Source organism: Capsicum annuum, chromosome 7 (genome assembly GCF_002878395.1).
Source record: "Capsicum annuum cultivar UCD-10X-F1 chromosome 7, UCD10Xv1.1, whole genome shotgun sequence".
NCBI lineage: Eukaryota > Viridiplantae > Streptophyta > Magnoliopsida > Solanales > Solanaceae > Capsicum > Capsicum annuum.
In genome coordinates this window covers 122136789-122159967 of record NC_061117.1, presented here as the reverse complement: position 1 = coordinate 122159967, position 23179 = coordinate 122136789, and positions in this window count along the sequence as shown.

The window sequence follows — 23179 nt, the reverse complement described above, 5'->3', positions numbered from 1 at the left end:
AGAATGCAAATTCTAGTTGAACATTATCACTTTTTTGAGTTATGTCATTTCTAGTGAAGGGATCATAGTGGATTCATAGAAAGTTGAAGTGGTTAAGAAGTGGCCTAGACCTACGACTCCAACTAATATTAATATCTTCTTAGGTTTAGCCAATTTTTACAGATGATTTGTAGAAATTTTCTCTTCTATAGCTACCCTATTGACTAAATTGGCTCAAAAGAAGCTGAAGTTCTTATGGTCTGATTCTTGTGAGGGTAGTTTTGAGAAGCTATAGAATAAGCCAACTTTGGATCCAGTCTTGACCTTGCCTGAAGGAACTGATGGGTTTGTGGTCTAATATTATACATCCTGTATAGGTCTTGGTTGCGTATTGGTGTAGCATGGCAAAGTGATAGCCTATGCCTCTAGACAGTTGAAGGTGTATGGGAAGAATTATCCTACTCATGACTTAGAATTATTAGCTGTGGTACTCACATTGAAAATTGGGCATCAATATATGTATGGAGTACATATGGATATCTTTTCGATCATAAGAGCCTGCAATATGTGTTTACTCAAAAAGAGCTGAACCTCAGGCAAAGAAGATGGCTTGTGTTGCTCAAGGATTATGACATGAGCCTTGACTACCATCCAGGTAAAGCTAATATAGTTGCTGATGCTCTTACAAGGTTATCCATGGGAAGTCTAGCACATGTGGATGAAGGAAGTGAGAGTTGGTGAAAGATATTTACCATTTGGCTATCCTTGGAGTTTATCTCTTGGACTCTTGGAATAGTGGTGTATTTGTATAGAAGGTGGCATATTCATTTCTTGGTGCTGCAATAAAAGAGAAATAAGTGTTGGATCCTATCTTGATAAGGATTAAGGGTGATGTAGGTGGGCAGAAGTAATGGCCTTCGAGATTAGTGGTGATGGTACCTTGTGGTACTAAGAGAGGTTATGAGTTCCCGACATAGATGGATTGTGAGAGAGGATCTTAGTTGAGGTGAATCAGTCACGCTACGCTATTTATCCTTGTTCGATGAAAATGTATCATGAGATATATTAGTAGAATAAAATAAAGCGAAATGTGGCTAGTTTTGTAACTAAGTACATGGTGTGCCAGCAATTGAAAGTTGAGCACTTGAGGCTCAGGGGATTATACCAAGAAATTGAGTTTTCTGTGTGGAAGTGGGAAGTGATCAATATGGATTTTGTTACCAGTCTTCCTCAGTCTCAGAATCTATTTAATTCATTTGGGTGATCGTGGATAGGATTACAAAGTCTACTTATTTCTTGCTAGTGAGGACAAATTTTTTGGCAACGAATTATGCGAGGTTGTACCTCCAAGAGATTGTGAAGTAGCATGGTGTGCCTATTTCTATCATCTCAAATTATGGTATGCAGTTTTCATCGCACTTTTGGCGGTCGTTTCAGAAAGGTTTGGGGACTATGGTGAGTCTTAGTATGGCTTTCCACCCACATTCGATAAGCAAATGGAAAAGACTATTCAGACATTAGAGTGTATGCTTCGATCTTGTGTGATTGATTGCGGTGGTAGTTGGTTGAGCATTTACCTCTTATAGAGTTTGTGTATAATAATAACTATCACTTTAGTATTAGGATGGCCTCGTTTGAAACTTGGTACTATAAGAGGTGTAAGTCTTCTATTGGGTGGATTGAGGTTGGTGAGACGAAGGTGTTCAACATTGATTTGGTTCACCAAGCCACGGAAAAGGTGAAGGTGATTTGAGATAGGTTTAAATCTGCCCAAAATTGCCAAAATTCCTATATAGCTATGAGGTATAGGAAGTTAGAGTTTGAGGTTGGGGATAGAGTGTTCTTAATGGTATCCCTTATGAAGTGAGTGATGCGGTTTAGGAATAAGGGGAAGCTTAGTCTCCAGTATATTGGTCCGTACTTGGTTTTTAGAAGGATTGGTAATGTTTCATATGAATTTGAGTTTCCTTCTAGCTTGAGCTCCATTCACCTGGTGTTCCATGTGTCTATGTTGAGGAAGTGTATGGGTGATCTATTGCAGATTGTGCCTATCAAGGATATTGGTATTTTAGACTCCTTGTATAACAAGAAGTCCCTATTGAAATCTTAAATTGTCAAATTCATCGGTTGCAGAAAAAAGACGTAGCTTCGATAAAAGGTCTATGGAGGAACCACAAGGTTAAGAGGCTACTTAGGAAGCTGAAGAGGAAAAGAAGTCAAAGTATCCATTCTTATTCCCTATATCGGAAAATTATGCTTAAGGTATGTAATGTTATTAAAATTTTTGTCTCTTGTCTTTAATAAAGATAAAATATAAAATTCCTTGGTATTTTGTTTTCTATCTTAAAGGTAAGAGTAGGCATTTTGGTTGGTTTAATCGTGTTGGTCAATGCCTTGTCCCATCATTCGAGCATGAATGATCTAAGTGAGGGAGAATTGAAACACCCTGGGTTTTAGACCTTGGAAAATTCTTGAGCTTTGAGCTCACTATCATAGCAATGACTAATCATATGAGTCGTATGGTGTGGGTATGGGTCAGGTGACCTTAGTCGTTAGGATTCCAATAAGTGGTGGTTGGGTTTTTGGTCTTGGTAATGACATTGTGGTACGAGTCGTTAAGGGTGGTGATGAGTCGTATAGTCTGGTAATGAGTGGGGATCATAGAGTCATACGGTGGATAGTGTATAGGTGTCCAACTCACTGTCTTAGTGGCGAATCATGGGTATGAGTCATATGTTGTGGTCACGAGTCAAGGGGGTCGACTCGTAACCACATGTGACCCTTTTATAGTTTTAAGTAAGGGGCCCTTTGGACATTTATCATTCAAAAACCCTTAAGACTCCACATCCCTATATCATTTTTTGTCATTCATTCCACACTTTAAAGATTAACCATTCTCTTTACTCTATCAAAATCCTCTCAAGCAAAATTTGCTAGGGTTTATCCAAAGTGGCCATCTAAGGGATTAAGGATCAATTTCTCTTCGTAAATCTATGTAATTCAGGCATGCGACTCTTCCCTCATTGCTAGTTTACTAAATGCATATGTTTAAAGTAGTATTCATGAATTATTAATGGCGATTTTGAAATCAAGGTTGAGGGGTTTGAATAAATATCATTGAATATTGCTTTCTACGATTTAAATTATGATTTTGCATATTTTAATTATGGTTTTGAACATGTAGGTGTATGGTAATGGTGATTTAAATGAGGGGTCATGGTTGAACCCTAAAATTTGATGAGTTTGGCTTTGATAATGATATGCCCTCAACCTGTTTATGAAATTGTCAATGAGAATGACATTATCACAAGTTGAATTGTGTTTTTGAAGTAAGGCTTTGCAATAACTTTGGTAATAATGAATGAAAGACGTTACAAAGGCTTTAATGGCCATAAATTGAATTGAATTGAAAATCTTTTGGGGTACATGGGAATCCCCCAAGTGATTTTAACAATGGAGTCTGCGGGGTACATTAGAATCCCCTAAGAGTTGGCTACAACGTTGCTTGCAAGCTATAGTAGGTATGACGATACAACTTTATAATGCCTAACAATTGACTCCTGGAATTTGTGGTTTGGTTATTATAAAAGGTTTAATTAGGAAATAGTGGCGGGTTGTAATAGCTAGTCGTGAAGGTGTAAGTATAATGGACGAACACTGGAAACTTATGTTTCCCAATGTGAGGTTTGGTCAAGGTGACCGTGTGCATGATGTCACACTTATATTTTTGGGGATGTACTAGTCATCCCAGGTTTTTCTCCAGTACGTATGGATAGCACGTACTGGGGCCCTTACAGTAGGGAGAGCTGAACCCATATAGCCCGTGGGTACCTTTAGGAAGAAAAAGCTACACACCCCAGGTTAAGGTTTTAAATGTATGTTAAACCTTGTTCCCTATCCTGGCATGGTATATATGTATATGTATGTATGTTATTGCTTATTGTTATTTGGTTTGGTTTTGAATTATTGGCATTACCTTATCTTTATCCCTGAGTTATATGATAGAGTTCACTCTGCTAACCATCTTCGGGCACTGTATCCCCATGCGATGCAAGAACCGGCCATACTACTATTTCTCCTGCTCAGAGACTTGGATTCGGGGATAATTTTTGAGTCAGAATGAAGTGTTGAGCTTCCATACTCCAAAAGTCCCCATTTCATGTTATGGACCCCATTTCATTATCGTTATTTCTTTGGTATTGGTTTTCACTATGGTCGGGGGCATGTCCCAACTAAATATTCTTTAACTTTGGTTAAAGGCTTTGTCAAACTACTATGGGAATGGGCGGTGTCGGTATTAGTATTATCATTACTATTGGTATTGATAGTGGAATTGGTATTGGTTGGACACATGGTTATGACTGTTTGGTCATGGTAATAGACTTTATCTAATATCTTTAAATTATTATTATTCCATCTTTTTATATGTTTGGAGTTCTCCCAACATGGGGGTGTAAGACGGGTAACGGTTGGGTATTAGGGGTGGTCTCCGATCCTGCTTGAACTTGAGATACCCTACATGACTAGGAAATGGTTTGGGTCGTATTATTTCTTTTATTTTGGTTTTGGCTATGGTCAGGGGCATGTCCCGACTGGATATTCTTTAACTTTGGTTAGAGGCTTTATCGAACTACTATGGGCATGGGCGGTGTCAGTATTAGTATTAGCGTTGGAATTGGAATTTGTATTGGTTGGACACTTGGTTGTGACTGTTAGGTCATGGTTATACAATTTATCTAATGTCTTTAAATTATTATTGTTCTATCTTGTTATAAGTTCAGAATTCTCCTGACATGGGGTGTAGGGCGGGTAAAAGTTTGGTATTGGGGGTGGTCTCTGGTCCTAGTTGGACTTGAGATACTCAACATGTCTAGGCCCTAGTTTGGGTCATGTCACAGAGGTTACTGATGGCTTCATCATCAATTGTGATGCATCTCAAGTAGGAGTTGGTTGTGTCTTGATACATTATTGTAGAGTTGTGGCCTATGCTTCTAGACAGTTGAAGGTTCATGAGAAGAATTATCTAACTCATAATTTAGAATTGTTAGCTGTGGTGTTTGCATTGAAGATTTGGCGACATTATTTGTATGGTATCCATGTTGATATTTATTTTGATCATAAGAGCCTGCAATACGTGTTCACTCGGATGGAGCAAATCTCAGGCAAAGAAGGTGGCTTGAATTACTAAAGGACTATGACATAAGTCTCCACTATCACCCAAGTAAATCTAACGTGGTTGCTAATGCTCTTAGTAGGTTTTCCATTGGGATCTTATCTCATGTGGATGAGGAGAAAGTGGATTTAGTGAAGGATATTCACTATTTGGCTAATCTTGGAGTTTGCCTCTTAGATTTTTAGGATGGTAGTGGGTTGGTGCATAAGGTGGCAAAATCATCTCTTGGTGCTGAGATAAAGGAAAAACAGGTGTTGGACCCTATCTTGGTGCAAATCAAGAAGGGTGTAGGTTGGCAGAAAGTGATGGCTTTCGAGATTGGTGGTGATAGTATATTGAGGTACCAAGGGAGGTTGTGTGTTTTTGACTTGATGGGTTGCGAGGAAAAATTTTTGCCGAAGCTCATAAGTTGCATTATATGGTTCATCCTTTTTCAACAAAGATGTATCATGATCTTAAGGAGATATATTGGTGGTATAACATGAAAAGGGATGTTGCCAATTTTGTGGCTAAGTGAATGGTGTGTCAACAAGTAAAGGTGGAGCACTAGAAGCCTCATGGATTGCTTTAAGAAATTGAGTTGCCTGTGTGGAAATGAGAAATAATTAATATGGATTTAGTTACTAGTCTTCCGCGGTCTCAAAATCAGTTAGATTCCATTTGGGTCATCGTAGATAGGATGACTAAGTCTGCTCACTTCTTGCCAGTGAGAACTAATTACTATGCCAAGGACTATGCAAAGTTGTTTATTTAAGAGATCATGAAGTTGCATGGTGCACTTGTTTCTATTATCTCTGATCGATGTACTCAGTTCTCATTGTATTTTTGACGCTCATTTCAGAGAGATTTAGGGACTAAGGTGAGCCTTAGTATCACTTTCCACCCACAAATGGATGGGCAAGCGGAGAGAATCATTCAGACATTAGAGGATATCACTATAAGAAAACTGCTTATTAGAGACCACGATTTAGGGACAACTTGTAAATATGGTCCGTAAAAATATACTTTCAGGAATGACATTATTTAGTGGTTTCTAAATTATTGTTTTATTCTCTGTACATATATAAAAACTCAATGAAGTCTACAGGAAAAAATTATTTGGTTGCCAAATGTGAAAATTTCAGCGGGAGTCATAGGTGCGGATATGAAATAAATTTATATTATAAGTGAATAAACAATAAAATATTTGTTTATCTCTAGAAAGTTCTACTGACTCTCTCTCTTTCATTGCAAAAATTGCCAACCCTCTTTTGAAGTAAGATCCCTAAATCTCATTGCCTAAATTCCTAAATCTCTTATTGATCGTCTCTTAAAGTTTGAAGTTCTTGCTCGTTGCTCATCTATGAGTAAGGTTGTCCTCCATCATCTGTTTCTTCTCCTTCTTCTTTTTGATTAAAATCAAATTTTTTGTTCTTTCTTGCGCGCTGGTAGAATATGTGTGACTAGGTTATTCAACTATGTTATTGAAGTAATTTTATATAAATATATAGAGTTTTTACAATGGAGGCTCTATATTGTTTGCAATTTCATGTAGGTATGTGTGTTCATTGTATTTCATAACTGTTTATTTTGGAACATTTTGGTTAAATTAGTTTAAAATGTTGATTGATTATCTTCTTTTTATAAGGATTTGGTAAGTTTTTGAAGTTTTTCTAATTATTCTTGTGCCATTTATTTGTGGATATTTTTTATATTGTCTTTAATAGTCACCACTTTGATCGTCGAGAAAGTGTGATTTCAAAAAATTTAGTAATGCATCTTCTTGTTTTCATGTGTATTGATAAGGGTTTGTCTTGTTTAAGTAGTAATTTTCATGTTAATTTGTGATGAAGGTTTTTCCTCGATTGTATGAACAATACGTTCTTGAGTTCTTAGCATAAAGTTTGTTGCTTGTTTTATCAGCGGACCTAAATAAGTTGTTGCATCTGATCATTTTTTAAAGGTGAATTCACATTATTTTAGCCTTCTGTTTTTGTTCTTTGGAACATTTGCTACAAGGTATTGATGATATTATTATGAGTATATTTTAACTTATAGTTAGACGGGAGGGGTAGTTTTGATACCAAAAACAAGTGGAGGGTATATGTGTTTCATTTTGCATAGTTCAAGGGCAGTTTTGATACCAAAAACAAATAGACAGTATATGTGTTTCATTTTGCATAGTTCGAAGATAGATTTATTCTCTTTCCTTTATGTAATAAGCTTACTGTTCCCTGTACATTTTGGCATGTTAAGCTGCTGGTATTTTCTGTTATTTGTCATTGCTATTTTTGTCTTAATCTATTTCACAATTGCTATTTTTACTAGCTTATATTTTATTTTACAAAGATGTTCAACTCCTCATTTAGTTTTAATCATACTTATTCCTTGATTTGTTTCTCTTTAAATAAATTAGAATGCTATGTTTTACTTGAGGAAATTGCAAACTTTTTTTACTTATGATGTATAATCTATTTTTTCCAGTTAGTTCTATAAGCCAATGCTTTCTCGGATTGAGTAATTTCATAGTTTTTTGTTTCTTGATAGCAATCAGTAAGGAAGACTACATGTGGGACTTTTGTGAACAATATACCTTTAGTAGTGTCATTATGAAAGATAACGATTTCTTAATTTAGATGGAGCTTGTATGAATAAATTTAGGAGTCTTATATAAGTTTTGTTGCGCACAAAGAAAGAACTAAATAGTAAAGTGGAAAATGTCAATGTGGTTCAGTAAAATATATGAGAAATCCAACAAAATTCTCTAATAAAATAAGATTATTTCATCAGTGTCGTAAACTTCTAAGGCCCAGTTATTTCAGAGTTCTAAGAAATTAAAGTTTGTTCAGGTGGGCTCCTTCCTTGTTAGTCCAGCTACTTATGTGATTATGTGGGTCATAATTGTGGTCTTTGTCTTCAATGTTGCAGTAAAAGGTTAAGTAATGGAAATATGAGTGTGGTCTTTGTCTAAGTTATTACTCATTATTTTTCTTTAGTAGATCATCATAATAATGTTAAATTTTTCTTATTTTATTGTAGGGTTAGTATGAAACTTTCAAAGAACAAAAATGAGGTGGAATCTTCTACAAAATCTACAACAAAATATAGGTTTGTTTCCCCACGTGCTATAGGGAAGTGACAAGGAAGAGGGTTCAAATCTTTGAACACTTCAACGAGGGTGTTTAGAAAGACTATTCCTTTTTTCTTATCCACTAATCAAGTTATCCAGTGTAACCAATCAAGTAAGGTTTCTTAAATTTATTCTGTTGTCAATTTGTACAACTAAATTTTAGTGCTAAAATTTTTACTGATTTGATTTCTTATACTAGGTGTTATAAAGAAGGGACAAAGACAAGGGAAAGGTCTTAAGTTTATGTCTACTATTCAAGAAACAAAAACTATGAATAAAAGCCCGTTGTTTCGTAAGAAAGGGATTAAGCTATCTAATATTCCATCTTTTTCATCTACCGAAGAACTTGTTCAATACGTCCAAAACAGTTGGAAAAAATATGGTTTCTCCCTGGCTAATTTTTCTTTTAGCTCTTTGCTACCGTTTCCAGAATTTTTTGTTAATGAGTTTTTTTGGGAGTTCCTTTCATCTATTTCTAAACTTGAGATATGAGGAATTTAACTATTGTTGCATAAAATTTTCTAACGTTTATACCTTTGTTGTGATGTTCTTCCCCTTGATGGATGGTTGTTTCCTTGTATTCCATGTTTGCCAGTGATTTTTTCTTTCTTCTTTCAAAAGACATTATCTGTCAGTATGGCTCCTATGTTCTTGTCTATTGTTTATTCTATTTTGTGTGTTCTCTGAAGTTTGGTTTGGATCTATACATCCTTCTTGGATTAGTTGATAGTGTTTGTAATCTATTTTTCTGCATGATATGTGTTGTTTGGTCTCACATAAGAATTTGATTTTTTACTGGTTCACCAAATAGTCATATCCAAATAGCTGAGTAGGTGTTGTGTTTTTTTTTGAATAGGATTTGTGCTCTTCCATGTTTGAATGAGATTTGTGTTCTCTCATTTCTTATGATGGTACCCTTTAGAGAGAACTCTAATATGATTTGATGTACCAGGTGATCTAAGGAAGGGATAAGGGCATCTTAGAGTTATGCACTCCATTAAAGATGCTGAAATTGAGGAGGAATCTTTTCATCAGAATGCTCATCATGCAAGTCAAAGAATGATAAAAAAACTCTAGCTACATAGAATCAAATTCTACCATCCCTGTTGCTTAGGGATTTTGAACAATGGACTAAAAACTTGTGGTTCAAAAAAAAGAGCATATGCAAGCTGATATTCCAAATCCTCTTTCTACTGATAAAGTTTTGTAGTCCACCCAAACTGTTGGAACAAGTATGATTTCTAAAATCTATTATTTTCAGCAATTAGTTTACTCTAATAGTTATGTTTTACTAACATCGTATATTACACTAGATACTCTAGTGAATGGACGAAGTCATCTTCAAGTTCTGTGCACCTTTGAGGATGCTGAAAATGTGGAGGGGTCTTTTCATAAGAATGATCTTTTTCTACTCAGAGTATGTTGGGATCTTTTTGTAGTGCAAGATCGGATTATACCATATTTGCTACTCAGGGATTGCATATAACAAAGAAAAACCTTTGGTTCATGACAAAGAGCATGTAAGCTGATTGTCCAATTTATCCTACTAATAAAGTTATGCAGCCTAATGAAACAGTTGGAACAAGTATAATTTCTTAAATCTATTGGATAAAAAATTTATCAGTTGTAATTTTTTTACCATTTTTGTAACACCCTTAAAATTTTGTTTTTTTTTTTGGACTTTTCATGCTTGAAATATCAGTTTTTGACTCAAGTTATGTTTGGGGATGCTATAAGGGTAACCCGAGAGTTTTTTTGAATTTTTAGATGGGGTTCGGGGCAGTTTTGGGTCACGAAGGTTTTAAGCCTCCACAATAACCCCATGTCACGTAATCTAGTCTCTGCGATAGCCTCTGTGTCATAGAGGTTGGTTGTCCATGATAGGTCTACGGCGAGGAGGATAGCCTCCGCGATGAGTTCTGTGCCACAAAACTTTGCAAATTTTGGTTGTTTTGTTCTATTTTAATTGGGATAAAGGGTAATGAGGTCCTTTCACTAATATATGACCTTTAAATATTACTTAAGCATATTCCCATCAGTTTTCATGACACAACATCAATTATTTCGCTCTAAAACTTGAAACACCGAGAAAGCATAAGGTTTTCAACTTATGTTCATCATTTGGGTTCCAAATTCTCAATTGCTCACAAATCTTTGGGTTTGTAAGACATGTATCTCTTTCCCTATACTTATACTTTTCTTAATGGCATGAATTGATTATAAAAGCATGGTTTTAATATAAGTCTTGGCATAGTTGAGGTCTTTTTACATGATTGGTCATTAAACTGATTTCTCCACGGTTTCTTTATGAAATATTTATGTATCATTACTGATTTTAAATATTTTAGGGTGAATGGGAAGGGTGAATAAACTGAGGAGTCATGTTTAAACCCCAATTTGATGATTTTGCCTTGATTTATGATTTAAAAATAATGTGCCCTCAACCTGTTTGTGAAATTGACAGTGAATGTGATATTGTCACATAGTTTGGCTTGTTCACTTGAGCTAATGCATTGGTATAAAAGGTTGATGCACCAAGTTGATTTTATTGGTTAGAGTCTTACATGGCTAAGAGTTGATATGGCATAATAATGAACTTGCAAGTGATGTTTGTATGACGATATCGATGAAATACCTTAATGCATAATTGGTTAAAGTAATGGTAATGTGTGTCAAATATGTTTCTTGGGCTTAAAATAGGGTTGTATAGCTAATCATGGAAGGTGGAAGTCCTGGGGGACCAATACTGGAAACTGCGCTAGCCGATGTGGGAGTCGATATGGCTTGAGGGTTCGACTCCCCTTGCTAAGACCAGGTGATTTGAGTCCACCTTATTATATGACTGGATGGTTTTAGTCCCCCATATTACATTACATGATTGGGTTCTTAAGTCTCCTTAGTATATGATTGGGAGGTTCGAGTCCCCCATGTATATATGTGAAATTATCCACCAGTTCGTGCAGCTACATGTACTGGGGCCCGACTAGGGGGTGAGAGCTGGGGCCTATATAGCCTGTGGGTACTATTATATGATGTTTAAGCTACACAATCTAAGTTAATATTTTTAAACATCCATGTTAATCCTTATTCCTTACCCCGGCATGTTATATATATATATATATATATATATATTTGTATTTGAAAGTGTGCATGAGTTTTGATTGGATTTGAATCATTACGCATGGCATTATTTATTCCCTTATCCTTGAGTTACATTCTAGCGCTCCAACCGCTAAACGTCTTTAGACGCTGTATCCCCATGCGATGCAGGAACTGCCTACAATTCTACTTCTCCTACATAGTGATTAGGGGTCATTTTTGCTTTGTGAGTTGACTTAAAGTAGTGAGATTCCATCTTTCAGAAGGATTCATTTCATGTTTGGTTTCTTATGTCACAGACTTTATTTCTTATTTGTTTTGGCTATAGTCGGGGGCATGTCCCAATACTTTATTAGTACTCATTTTTTGTTAGAGGATTTATGATACTGTGGATTTGGGTATTGTGGATGGTTTTTGGATGTTGATCTGGTACGGATCCTTCTTGAATTTCTTATTACATTTTATCTTTCATTTGTATTCGTCCATTGCTAGATGTTCATAGTTGTATTGGAATAGGCTCAGGGGGCAGTCTTCGATCCTCGGTGGACTTGGGATGCCCGTCATGACCAACCCCAATTTTGAGTCGTGGCAAATTTGGTGTCAGAACCTAGGCTCTGGTGTCATGGGGTGTCCAAAAACCTATGTCAAGTAGAGTCTCTTTTAGAGGTATGTAGCGTGCCACATTTATAAGAAAGTGGCTATGAGGCATTTAGAAATACTTCCCTTTTTTTGTTATCTGATTTATGGGGTATAGATTCTAAGGTCTTGGACTCCTTTAACTCTAGCATATTTGCCTTTCAGATCATGCCTCCCAGACAATCTAAAGCTCACGAAAATGGAAACTAGTCTGTCCACCTGAGGAAAATTTTTGTGAATCACATCCAACTTATGGGGTGCAAACCTGGCCTAAGGTCGCTTCTTCTAATTATCCGCATGGAGTTCCACCTATCTCTACTAATCCTTCTCCAGCTGGTAGCACTCAAACTCAGCTACCTCATGGAGATATTACTAATGTTGTATTTTGTCAATCTATTAATCTATTGACTCAGTTGGTGACATCTCAGTCATATCAGATGGGTTTTGCTGGTATTGCTGGGAGTTCATCTGAGGCTACTAAAGTTGGCCAGTTTATGAGACTGAGCCCTCTGACTTTCACTTGTACTAATATTAAGGAAGATCCTTAAAGTTTTATAGATGAGATGGAGAAGATCTTTTGAGTTATGCATGCTACTGAAGTAGAGGGAGTGGAATTCATTGCTTATTAGCTTAAGGATGTAGCATACCAATAGTATGGGGAGTGGGATCATCTTAGGGATGATGGTGTTAAATATTCTTTGTAGGATAATTTCTCTAGTGCCTTTCTAGATCTCTTCTTTCCTCAGGAGTTGAGAGAGGCTAAAGTTGAGGAATTTATGAATTTAAAGCAAGGCAGGATGACAGTAAAGGACTATGCATTGAAGTTTCATTAGTTGTCGATGATATATTCCTGAGCTAGTGTCCAACATGAGGGCTAGAATGAGGAAATTTTCTTCTAGTTTATCTCGTGAGTAGATTTTGAAGAGTAAGGCTGCCTTGTTGAATAAGGATATAGATATCTCTCATCTGGTAGTGTATATGGAGCGGGTTAAGGAGGAAAAGAAGAGGCATCCAAATATGGGGAGGCAGAGTAAGAAATTTTGATTTTCAGATCAGGGTTGATGTCAGTAGCATAGTAGTAGACATTATGGGAAATGGTCTAAGAACAGGTGGGGCAACTCGAGTTTATATTCGACAGCTAGTGCTCCTTATTCAAAGGATTGTCATTTTTAGAGTGGTGATGATTATAGGGCATGGGGTGCCTAATCTTAGGCCAGTGGGGCCCAGTCATCTTCATCATATCCTTCTTACAAAATTTGTGGCTAGTTCCATCGTGGATTCTATGATGAGAGGAAGAATAAGCTTTTTTGTTGTGTTCATATTGGCCATTTATAGTAGGTTTGTTCTTCAAAGGATGCTTCTGGGGCCAATAAGGTTCCTATTTCTACTTGATTAACTCCTGCACCAAAGGGTACCACTTCTAGCTTTGGTACTGGTCGGAATCGCCTTTATGCTCTTATTACTCGTCAGGAATCTGATGCATCCCCTGATTTCGTTACTGGTATTTTAAAACTTTTCTTTTATGATATGTATTGTTTACTTTACCTAGAATCTACTCTTTCTTATGTGACCTTATTTGTGGCTATGTATTTTAGTTTCTACCCCGGTGGATGACTTGATGGTTGCTAGATAGGTTTATAGGGGTTGTAGTAACTTTTGGTGGTAGGTAAACCTTGGTAGATCTATTGGAATTAGACATGCTAGATTTTGATGTTATATTATGGATGGACTAGTTGCACTCGTGTATGCCTCTTTAGACTGTCGAACCTATAAGGTCATCTTTAAATTTCCTAATAAGGCAGTAATTGAGTGGGAATGGAGTTCCCTGTGCCTATGGGAAGGTTCATATCTTATCTTAGAACTCAGAAATTGATTTCCAACGGATGTGTTTATCATTTGGTCTAGGTTAAAGATTTTAACTCGAAGGGTCCTACTTTACAATCTATTACCATGGTTATTGAATTTCCAGTGGTTTTCCCTGATGATCTTCTTGATGTTCCTCCTGATAAGGAAATTGATTTGGGGATTGATCATGTTTTGGACACTTGTTCTATCTCTATCCCTCTTTATAGAATAGCTTCGGCTGAGTTGAATGAGCTTAAAGAGAAGTTGAAGGATCTTCTTGACAAGGGTTTTATCTGCCCTGGTGTGTCTTCGTGGGGTGCTTATGTTTTTTTGTGCATATGAAGAATGGTTCTCTTCAGATGTGCATTGATTACCATCAGTTGAATAAGGTAACTATGAAGAATAAGTACCCTCTTCCTTGGATTGATGATCCGTTTAACCAGTTTCAGGGTGCTAAGTAATTCTCCAAAATTGACCTCCATTTAGGCTATCATCAACTTAAATATTAGGGAGGAGGATATCTCTAAGACTGCCTTCTGTACCCTATATGGACATTTTCAGTTCTTGGTTATGTCTTTTGGGTTGACCAATGCCCCAGTGAAATTTATAGATCTCATGAACCATGTATTCTGTCAGGTTTTGGATTTGTTTGTGACTATGTTTATAGATGATATTCGGGTATATTCAAAGAGTGGGGTGGATTATGGCAATCATCTCCGTGTTGTGTTGAAGACCCTAAAGGATCAACAGTTATATGCTAAGTTTTTTAAGTGTGAGTTTTGGTTGAATGTTGTTACTTTTCAAGGTCATATTGTTTTGAGTGAACAAACATAGTGGATCCACAGAAGGTTGTGATGGTTAAGAAGTGGCCTAGGCCCATGGGTTTAGTGAGATATTATAAGAGGTTTGTGAAGAGATTTTCATTGATTGGTGCACCATTGACTAGGTTAACTCAGAAGAAGGTGAAGTTTCAATAGTTAGATGCTTGTGAAGCTACTTTTGTGAAGCTGAAAAATAAATTGACTATTGCTCCGATTTTAACCCTGCCTGAGGGTAATATCATGTCGTGGGTTATTGTGATGCATCCCATGTGGTATATGGTTGTGTTTTGATGCAACATAAAAAAATAACGGTGTATGCTTCTAGGCAGTTGAAATTTCATGAGAGGAATTATCCGACTCATGATTTAGAGTTGTTGGATATGGTGTTCGCATTGAAGATTTGGCAGAATTGTCTATATAGGGTCCATGTTGACACCATTTCAGATGATAAGAGTCTGCAATATGTATTTACCTAGAAAGAGTTGAATCTCAGGTAAAAGAGATAACTTAAGTTGCTCAAAGATAATGACATAAGTCTCTACTATCACCCTGGTAAACCTAATGTGGTTGTTGTTTCTCTTAGAAGGTTATCAATTGGGAGCTTGTCTGACGTGGAAGAGGAGAAATGGTATTTGGTGAAGGATGTTCACCATTTGGCTAATCTTGGAGTTCATTTCTTAGATTTTGAGAATGGTGGTGTGTTTTTACAAGAGGTGGTGAAGTCATCTCTTGGTGCTGAGGTGAAGGAAATGCAGGTGTTGGACCCTATCTTGATGCAAATCAAGGATGATGCTGGTAGGCAAAAGCTGATCGATTTCAAGATTAGTGGTGATGGTGATCGATTTCACAACAAATCTTACCTCCATTGGTATCGTCATACCAACCCTACTTACAAGCGTACAACATGCCATAACCATTATTAATCAAATTGGGACTCGAACCCATTGTCTAAATAAAGACATCAATTCAATTCAACATTTTAGGGGCTCAAACCCATTTAGCTAACTAAACCACCAAGGTTATAGTTCAAATCAATCTATGGACAAGGCTTTCACAAAACCATTTACCAACCACTTACATTATTAGGCGAATGTCTTAGTTTAAAACATAATTCAACATGTGACAAGATCATTCTCATAGGAAATTTCACAAATAGGTTGAGGGAATATAGCATCATCAAACCATTCGTCAAAAACCATAAGGTTAGGGTTATCCATGACCCCTTACTTTAAGTCACAACTCCCAAGCACCCACATGTGCAAAACCATTATCAAAACATGTATAATCACAATTTAAACCATGAGAAAACAATACTCAACATTATCCATTCAAGCCCTCAATCATGGTTTTCAAAACCACTATTTATGATTCATGAACTATATTTAAAACATATGATTTTTGTAAACTAACAATGAAGGCAGAGTCACATGCCTACGTCACAAAGATTCATGGAGAGTATTTGATCTTTAAGCCTCTAGATGATCACCTTGAAGAAACCCTAGCCCAATCTTTCTTGAGAAGTTTTAGAGAGAGTTTAGAGAGTGTTTGATCTTATAAAGTTTAGACTGAATGCCCAATAAGTGTTATAAGACATGGGGTGTTAAGGTCTTAGAAAGGGAAACGTCTAAAATACCCTCAGCTTAAAAGCTGTTCAAAACTCACAATTAGGTACGAGTTGACCCTCCAACTCGTCACCACAACATACGAGTGGTACCTTCAAGTCGTCACAAGATCAGAAAGTTGGACACCATATTCTGTCCAACATACGACTCCCTTGCCCAACTATCACTAGACCATACGACTAGTACCGTCAAGTTGTATCCAAGGCAGAACATCAAGGGCTAGATACTGGACAACATACAATTGGACCCTAAGCTTCCCATCAAAAGACCACACGACTTGTATGGAGTCCCTCGTAACTAGGACAGAACTTTGCCAGAAACACACTAACCAACATACGACTAGGGTCCCTAGAACCATCACCACACCATACGACTTGTGGTGTGAGTCGTATATGAACAAAAAGTTCAACACTAGAGAAATTTTGAAGGGCCAAAGTTTGAGGAATTTCGATCTCCCCCACTTAGGATCATTCTTCCTTGAATGATGGATTAAGGCAATACAAGCACGATTTGGACTCTATGCGCCTATACTCTTACCTTTATCCAAGTTAGAAAACAAAGATGCCAAGTAATTCGCAATCTACCATTAACAAAGATAGAAAACAAAGATGTTAAGAGTGCATACATACCTCAAGCATGAATGTTTGGAATAGGGAATAGGAATGGATACTTGGAATTTATGTCCTCCTCAAATTTCCAAGTAGCTTCCTCAGACTTTTGGTTCCGCCATAGAACCTTTACCGAAGCCATGCCTTTCGTTCACAATCGACGAACTTTCCGATTCAAGATCCTCATCGAGACCTCCTCATATGATAAAGAATCCAAAATATCAATGTTCTCTAAGGGAACAACCAACGAAGTATCACCCACACATTTTTGCAACATGGACACATGGAATACCGAATAAATGGAACTTATGCTATAAGGCAATTCCAACTCATATGAAACACTGCCAACCCTTCTCAAAACCAAGTATGGGCCAACATGCAGGGGAATGAGTTTCCACTTCTTCCCAAACTGCATTACTCCCTTCATGGCACTTTAAGAATACCCAATCTCCAACCTTAAATTCCAAGTCCCTTTACCTTATGCCCGCATAGGACTTTTGGCGACTTTGGACAGTCTTAATACTATCCCAAATCACCTTCACCTTCTCTATAGATTGGTTAACCAAATCCGAGACAAAAATCTCTGCTTCACTAATCTCGAACCACTCAATAGGAGATCTATACCTCCTTCAATATAATGACTTAAACAGGGCCATACCAATACTAGAATGGTAACTATTGTTATAGAAAAATTTAATGAGAGGAAAGTGATCATACCAACTACTACCAAAGTCGATTACATAAGCTCACAACATATCTTCCAAAGTCTGAATAGTTATTTGTGCTTGCCCATCAAACTGCGGGTGAAAAGCGGTACAAAGGCTCACTTTGATCCCTAAACCATGCTGAATGAGCACCTTAAATGCAATGAGAGTTGAGTACCATGATCTAAAATAATCGAGATAGGCACACCATGAAACGTTACAACTTACTAAAAGAACAACTTGGCATAATCCTTTGCAAAATAAGTAGTCCTCATTAGCAAGAAGTGAGCTGACTTAGTCATCCTATCCATAATGACCCAAAAAAAGTCACACTGATTCCGCAATTGAGGAAGGCTAATAAAGAAATTCATATTAAATACCTCCCACTTCCACACCGATAGTTCAATTTCTTGAAGTAGCTCACCAAGCCTCATGTGATCCACCTTTACCTGCTAACACACTATACACTTAGCCACAAAGTTTGCTACATCCCTTTTTATATTATTCCACCAATACATATACTTGAGATCATGGTACATCTTTATTGAATCGAGATGAACCGTATATCGTGATTCATAGGCCTCATGAAACATCTTTCCTTGAAATCCATCTACGTTAAGAACACAACCTCCCTTGGTACCTTAAGATACCATTACTGCTGATCTCGAAAGCCATAACTTTCTTCTTACCCATATCATCCTTGATTTTTAAGAGAGGATCTAATACCTGCTTCTTCTTTATTTTTAAACCAAGAGATGATTGTGCCACCTGTTGCACAAACACACCACCATCCTCAGAGTCCAAGAGACGAACTCCAAGGTTAGCCTAATGGTGAATATCCTTCACTAATTCCCGGTTATCCACATCTACATGACCAGACTCCCCATGGATAACCTACTAAGAGCATCAACAACTATATTAGCTTTAACTGGATGGTAGTAGAGACTTATATCATTGTTCTTTAGAAGCTCAATCTACCTCCTTTGCCTGAGATTAAGATCTTTCTAAGTGAACATAGATTGCAGTCTCTTATGATCAAAAAATATTTCAGTATGGACCCTATATAGAAAATGATGCAAATTTTTAACGCGAACACCACAGCCAACAATTGTAAGTCATAAGTCGGATAATTCATCGCATGAACCTTCAACTACATAGATGCATAAGCAACCACCTTACCATGCTACATCAACAAACAACCCAAACCAACCTGGTATGCATCACAATAGACGACAAAACCCTCGGTATCCTCAGGTAGAGTCAAGATCGAGCTGAAGTCAACCTATCTTTCAGCTTCTCAAAATTACCCTCGCATGCATCATACCACATGAACTTTACCTTCTTCTAAGTTAACTTGGTTAATGAAGCAGAAATAGAAGAACAACTCTTCATGAACCTCCTATAGTAACTAGTTGAACCAAAGAAGCTATGAATATCGGTTGGAGTTGTGGGTCTAGGCCACTTCTTAACCATACCAACTCTATGAGGATCCACTATTATACCTTTACTAGACACAACATGACCTAGAAATGTAACAATGTTCAACCAGAATTCATATTTAGAGAACTTAACATACAATTATTGGTCTTTCAAGGTCTGCAACACAATACAGAGGTGATCATCATGATCCTCTTCACTCTTAGAGTACACCAAAAATGTCATTAATGAAGACAATTATGAACAAATCACGAAAATAATCAAAGACCCTATTCATCAAGTCTATGAATGCCACAGGAGAATTGGTCAAGCCAAACGACATCACCAAGAACTCAAATGCCCATACCGGATACAAAAAATTATCTTAGGGATATCCACCTCCCTAATCTTTAACTGATGATACCCAGATCGAAGATCAATCTTGGAGAAAAACTTCAAACCTTGAAGCTGATCAAAGACATATCAATTCTCGAAAGAGGATACTTATTCTTCACTATTACCTTATTTAGCTTCTGGTAATCAATACACATCCAAAGGGAACCATCCTTATTACAAATAAATAAAACAGGTGCACCCCACGGGGACACACTAAGACGGATGAAGCCCTTTTCTAAAGTATCCTTCAACTACTTCTTGAGTTCCTTCAACTCATCTGGAGTCATCTATATGAGGGAATAGAGATATGATGAGTGTCTAAAATAAGGTAAATACAAAAGTCAATCTCTCTATCAAGAGGGACACTAGGAAGATCATTAGGAAATACCTTTGGGAATTCACTAACCACGGGTACGAATGTCAATGAAGGACCTTCTGAGTTAGAATCTTTAACCCAAACAAGATGATAGTGATGTATCACAATGTTAGAGGAACTCTATAATGTGCTAAATAAAGTAAACCACATAATTTATTAAAGAAACAACTTCAACGTGTTGTAAGATAACGCTCTAAAGGCAATTCGAATCCACGGATAACAAAAGCTTAATCCAAAGCCCTTAAAATATAAGATCTAATCCAAGATCTTAAAAGAAAACACAAAGTTTCATTAATAGAAGAGTTGAACTAAAACTACATAGCTAGAGGTTATTCCCTCTATTTATAGGCTTCAAAAGCCTTTGTATAACTCATACACAACTCATAGTTGACAACTTATTTTCCTAATAGCAAAGTATTCTAGAATTATGTAAAAGATAAACTTGCAAACTAGTAGTAAAATTCAAATTGACTTTCTCTTTCTAGAAGTAGAAAAATTGATTTTTGATTCATAAAGGTTCTGGACTAGGTTTAAAATTTTAATGTTCCTCATCATTCTCCTTTACTTCTTTGAAACTCGACCTCGAGTTTTCTTCTTGAAGTGTTTGCTCTGGATGATAGAGTGATAGGTTATCCACATTAAAAGTATTTAAAATATTCATCTCACTTGGTAAATCTACCACAGAGGCATTGTCATTGATCTTCTTTATAATAGTGTATGGGCCATATTTCTTTTGCCTTAATTTTTCATGAACACTAGTAGGAATCTCTCATTTCTAAAGGTATATAATTACTTGGTCACTAACTTGGAATGACATTTGCCTCTTATTCTTATCTGCCAACTGCTTGTATTTCTTGTTTGATGCTTCTAATACATCTTGAACCTCTTTAAATAATTCTGAATAGTCGTCACCAAAGGTCATAGCTAATCTTGAATTCTCTCTTGTTGTTAGCTTCACTAAATCAACCACATGTCTTGGAACTCTAGTGTACATAATGGATAAAGGGATTCAACTTGTAGACCTATGCTTAGAATTATTGTAGGCAAACTCCACAAGGAATAAAGCTAAATCCCATTGTCTTTTGTTATCTCTACAGATGCATCAAATTAAATTTCCTAGAAATTTATTCACCACTTCTGTTTGGCCATCTGTTTGTGGATGGGCAGTTCTTGAAAACTTTAATTCTATGTTGAATTGTTTCCATAAAGTAAGCCAAAATGCAGCAAGAAATTTGCTATCTCGATCTAAAATAATTGATCTTGGAACACCATGTTGTCTGACTACTTCTCTAAAGAAAAGATTAGCTACATGATAGGCATCCATTGTCAGATGGAAAGGGATAAAATGAGTCATTTTAGAAAATCTGTCTACTATCACGTAAACAACATCATGTCCTTGCCTTGTCCTTGGTAAGACAAGTACAAAATTCATTGATAGGTTTTCCCAAGGTGCACTTGGAACGGGTAATGGCATATAGAGTCCGGTGTTTTGAACCTGACCTTTGTATGTTTGGCAAACGGGATACCTTTGCACAAATTTACCGTCATCTCTTTTAAGTTATGGCCAATAGTAGTGTGCTTCCAAATTAACAATCGTTTTATCATGCCCAATATGGCCGCTAAGATTACATGAATGCATCTCTTGAATTAACTTGTCTCGTAGAGAACCTCTGAGAATACATAAGTGGTTTCCATTAATGAGATATCCATCTTGTACCATAAAATTCTCTTCTAATGGTAAACCTTTCATTTGTTTCACCCAGATTCGCCCGAAGTCTTCATTATTTTCATATAGTTTCTTTATTTGGTCTACTCCTGGTAACTCAGATTCAAAAGAAACCATAAGACTTGCACGTTGGCTTAAAGCATCCACCAGTCGATTAGTTACTCTGGACTTATGGAAAATAAGATAATTGAATCTCTCTAGGTATGCCACCCATCTTTCTAACATGTGATCCACATGATTTTGACTTCTAAAATGTTTCAAGGATTGATGATCAGTGTAGACAATGAACATTTTAGGCATTAAATAGACCTCCCATGTCTTCAATACTTTATAAATATAATATAACTCTTGCTGGTAAGTACTCCACTTTTGTCTTGCTTCACTTAGCTTCTCACTGAAGAAAGCAACATATTTCATTTTTTGTGATAAAACAGCCCCAATTCCTACTCCACTAGCATCACATTCCAACTTAAAGGTCTAGTTAAAATCTAGTAACACTAATACAGGAGCTTGTGACAGCTTTTCCTTAATCTCTATGAAACTAGCTTCGGTTTTTTCATCCCATTTGAACTTTCCTTTATTTAAACATTCAGTGATTGGTGCCATGATAGTACTAAATTTCTTCACAAATATTCTATAGAAAGTGGCTAAACCAAGGAAGCTCCTTACTTCAGAGATAGTTTTTGGAGTTGTCCATCCCTTTATTACATCTATTTAGTTTTTGGAGTTGTCCATCCTTTTATTACATCTATTTTAGACTCATCAACTTGAATCCCCTCAATTAAGATAATAAAGCCTAAGAAAATTAGTTTTGTTTCAAGGAATACACACTTCTTCAGGTTAACATAGAGCTCATTCTCCTTCAATACATCCATCACCTTTTTGACATATTCAAAATGTTCCTCCATATTTTTGCTATAGATCAATATGTCATCAAAATAGACAATTCCAAACTATGACAAGAATGGACAAAGAACCCAATTCATTAGGCGCATGAAAGTACTAGGAGCATTAGAAAGTCCAAATAGCATAACTAGCCATTCATACAACCCCTTTTCTATCTTGAATGCAGTATTTCATTCATCACCAGGTCTAATCGTATTTGGTGATATCCGCTTCTTACATCAAGCTTTGAAAAAACCTTTACTCCACTAAGTTGGTCAAGCATGTCATCCATTTGTGAGATAGAAAATCTGTACCTTGTAGTAATTATATCGATAGCCCTACTATCTATGCACATCTGCCAAGATCTATATTTCTTTAGCATGAGTAGTGCTGGTACAGTGCATGGACTTATGCTTTCTCTAATATGTCCCTTATGTAATAAATCTTCTACTTTCTTCCTTAGAATTTCATGCTCTTTTAGAGGCTCATCCTATAGTATGGTAGGTTAGAAATACTAGCACCTAGAACAACATCTATTGGATGTTGAATATACCTCATAGGAGGTAGATGTTGAGGCTTTCTAAGTATGCTTTGGTATTCAACTAACAGACTTTGTATCTCCACTGAAATTTCTTTTATTAGTTGCTCATCTATTTTGATGAATAATGCGGCACATAATTTTGATTTCTTCAAGTCTTGAGCAAATTCTTTTGGATTTTGAGTGATGGTTAACATACTCTTCTCCTCTACTTCAGAGGCATTATTAGTAGTCTTGTTTGGAAGT